The sequence below is a fragment of the Dipodomys ordii genome, unplaced genomic scaffold (assembly GCF_000151885.1).
Source record: "Dipodomys ordii isolate 6190 unplaced genomic scaffold, Dord_2.0 Scaffold33, whole genome shotgun sequence".
Classification (NCBI taxonomy): domain Eukaryota; kingdom Metazoa; phylum Chordata; class Mammalia; order Rodentia; family Heteromyidae; genus Dipodomys; species Dipodomys ordii.
In genome coordinates this window covers 6,170,248-6,174,109 of record NW_012267249.1, presented here as the reverse complement: position 1 = coordinate 6,174,109, position 3,862 = coordinate 6,170,248, and the positions used below count along the sequence as shown (strand labels likewise).

Below are 3,862 nucleotides of genomic sequence, written 5' to 3'. Positions count from 1 at the left end.
CTCCAAAAAAAAAAGAAAAAAAAAAAGTTTGTAAACCTGAGAGTGTGTTTCTATTAACATCTGTCTAAAGGCCTGCACAGGTGACTTAGGCATTGTTAGGGTCACTAGAGGTCACATTCCTAAAGATGCTTTTACAAACCAGAGTGCTAAACAAGCTACACTGCTGTAACCGGGAAAAAAGTCGGTGCTTTTGTCAAAAGTTAAAATATTGTTCTTAATGACATCTAACGCTGGTAACCTCTTTGTAAAATAGACTAAGGTTATAGGTTCCTGGCTAGGTAGGATCAACATTCCTGAGTCAGCTTGATGAAGTGATAGAAGATGAATATTTGCCCATCATCCCCTTTTTAGAACAAGGGACCAGTCATTAAAAAAAAAAAAAAGTGACAAAATAGACAGGAAAATAGTAGTACAGGCCTGAGCCCTCTATATCTGCCTAGAAAATCAGCCTTATTAAAAGAACTATCTAGTTAAAAAATTGTCATCTTGGTAAATTGTCCTGGGCTACCGTCTAAATAGTCTTAAAAACTAGTGGGGCCACAGCCTGCCAAACCTATGTATTACTTGTATCCTTAACCAGTGTGTGTAGAAATTTATAGCTCAGCACGAGGTGTGACAGTCCCTTGGAGCCTCTGAGAGACCCTGCTGCTGCTGCTGCTACAGCCTGACAGTCACCCTACCTCCACTGTAAAAAAGTAGACTAAACTCCTGCCTGATTCCATCTTTTGGATGGCTTCGCTTTGTCCATGTTACCATATATCTACTCTAATTTTATTATGGGTACTCCTCTTGCCGGGGAGACTAGCAAACATTGTATTGCTCATTCCCTACACTGCTTTGCCACTATAGGACTTCCTAAATATATTAAAACTGATAATGGTCCAGGATATGTCTGACAAGCTTTTCAAATTTTTTGTAAATCTTACCAGATTGTTCACTCTACAGGTATTACCTATAATCCTCAAGGACAAGAAATTGTTAAGCAAGCCAATGGGCTGTTAAAACACCAAATTTTTAAATTAAAAGGGGGGAATTATACCCCTTCTCTCCTGTTAATATTCTTCTCATGCTTTATTTGTACTAAATTTTTTAAGTTTAGATTGTAATGGCCTTTCCACAGCACAGCGGTTTTGGGAAAAAAGAGAGCAAAGAGCTTTTGCCCAAGTTAAGTGGAAGGATCCTTTAACAGGTGATTGGCACAGGCCCAATCCGGTTTTAACATGGGGTCAAGGACATGTTTGTGTTTTTTCGCAGGAAGAAAATAAATCCTGCTGGTTGCCTGAGCATTGAGTTAGGATTGTGGAGGCTCATTCAGATGATACAAACCCTGACACATTGGGCTTATGTGCTGGATCCCCCGACTGTGCACCCTACAACTTGGGAGGGAGTTAAAGTACTCATTCATGTCAATAGATCAGCATACAGTACAATCCCCCATCCCTTCATCCAGCACACCAAGATGGGAGATATCTCAGCTTCAGGCATTGGAACTCCTTTATGCTTTACCACCAGCTCTTCAGGCTCCATTCCAGTCTGTATTATAATGCTATCCATGACTCATAAAATTTGGATCCCGGACAAAAATCAAATGTACAATATGCAGATGACATCCTTGCCAACTGGGCATCCAGTTTATGCAAATTCTACTCCATCCTATATGATACCCCATTACATTAATTCTTCACAAATAGTAGAATCTACAGGAGAGCCTCATCCAATAAGGTACAGGCATGTACAGCCATTTGTTACCAATATTTCTGGAACTAAATTAATGGACTGGTCTGGAGCTAATCTTACTAATAAGTACAATCTTGGACTGTGGTGGATGAATGAACACCCTCAACATCATGTTTGGATGCTGGTGGCTGCACTCAACAACATAACCTGGCCCAATTCATCCTTTAAAAAAAAATTATAGTTGTATATCACCACCCTATGTCATTATGTATGGACCGTTTAATATTTCTGTAGGAGCTAATTATTTTTTTAATGCTACCTGCTCTAATTGTTCTTTTACTAATTGCTTGCATAGCGACATAACTAAATCCATACTTACTGTTAGACAACCACCTTTTGTTATGCTTCCTGTAAATATTTCTAAAACTTGGTATAAAGATTCTGGCATTCAGGTGCTAAATCAATTAAAAGAACTAATGCGCCCTCGTCGATTTGTTGGGCTACTTGTAGCTGATGCTTTGGCCTTTATTTCGTTAGCTGCCTCCGCAGCAGCAGCTACTGTGGCGCTAACACAAAAAGTACAAACTGCCCATTAGTTTAATCAGCTTGCTCATAATACTACACAGGCTCTACACTAACTAGAAGCATTGTATGTGTCAGTATTAGCTTTATGAAAACAAGTCCGTGCTCTGCAAACTTTACAGCGAATGCACTGTCATGCCAGGCTTGATTTTTTTTTGTGACCCCCTCATATATATAATGAATCAAATTACTCATGGGAAAAAGTTGTAGCACATCTCAATGGTATTTGGCACCATAAAAACCTATCTTTAGATCTTTTTCAACTCCACAGACAAATAGCCAGATTAAAATAAGCCCTGCCTCTGGACTCTAAAGTGGCAAAAACTGTTAAAAAACGGTTTAAACAATTTCAGTGCTATATCCCTTCCCTGACTTATGTTAAAGGATTGCTAATGTCATTGCTTGGCCTGGGAATGTTTTTGCTGATGGTTTTTCTATGCCTTCCTTGTATTATATGTGCACTGCAAAACTCTCTTATGAGTTTAGCCAGCCAGCTACATATAAATAAATTCCCCCCAAGAGGAACTGCAGCCAGAGACAGGTAAGACCAGTCTGACCAAACTAAGACAGGGCCTTCAGCTTCGCTCTAAAAAAGTTCCCCATGATGGGTAAGACAGACAAGATTACCCACCCAACCTAAGACAGGCGGGTTCACTTCTTTAAACAAAGATGGGGGAGATGTTGGGAGCCAACAGTAAAGTTTAAGGTCATCTTGACCCCTGTGTTCATTTAAAGGCACGTACAAGAAACTGGCTTACTTAAAAAACACCAGGTTAGGGCTGGGAAGGTGGCTCAGTGGGAGAGCACTTGCCTTGCAAGCCTGAGGGCCTGGGTTCGATTCCTCAGTACCACATAAGCAAAAAGAAAAAAGCGGGAAGTGTAGATGTGGCTCAAGTGGTAGAGCGCTAGCCTTCGGCTGAAGAGCTGAGGGACAGCGCCCAGACCAAGTTCAGGCCCCACGACTGGACCTCCTCCCTCAAAACAAAAAACAAAAAAAACACCAAGTACCCGAGATTGCTTTGCTATGTCTGCAGAGTTTGTTTTCCTTTTTACCAGCTGACCTTGTCTTGTTTTTACTGTACTCTGTTGTTACTAAAATTTTCTTGTTTTTCTGGACTATTGTAACCTTATGTTATGTCTTGACTTCTAATAGTATATATTAGGGAAAGTTAAATATAAACAGGGCTACAGTCTTGAGCTGCAGACCTCTCGACCCCATCCTTTGTCTTACGTCTTTTTCCTCATCCTCACCCCCTAAATCAGGATTCCCTTTAGGCTCCGGCAGTGACTCAAGTGGTAGAGTGCTCTCCTTGAGCTGAAGAGCTAAGGGACAGCGACCAGACTCTGAGTTCAAGGCCCATGACCTACCAAAAAAAAAAAAAAGAAAGAAAAACTATGCTGGGCTGGGAATGTGGCTTAGTGGTAGAGTACTTGCGTAGCATACATGAAAACCCTGGGTTCCATTCCTCAGTACCACATAAACAGAAAAAGCCAGGCCAGGCGCTGGTGGCTCATGCCTATAATCCTAGCTACTCAGGAGGCTGAGATCTGAGGATCATGGTTCAAAGCCAGCCCAGGCAGGAAAATCCGTGAGACTCTTATC

At 41.2% G+C, this 3,862-nt stretch overlaps 1 protein-coding gene across 1 annotated transcript in view; it reads right to left on the bottom strand.

Annotated features, from left to right (window-relative positions):
- Kif2c (kinesin family member 2C) overlaps nt 1-3,862 on the bottom strand; it is a 38,018-nt gene that overhangs the window by 32,412 nt on the left and 1,744 nt on the right. The gene's annotated exons all lie outside the window — the stretch shown is intronic.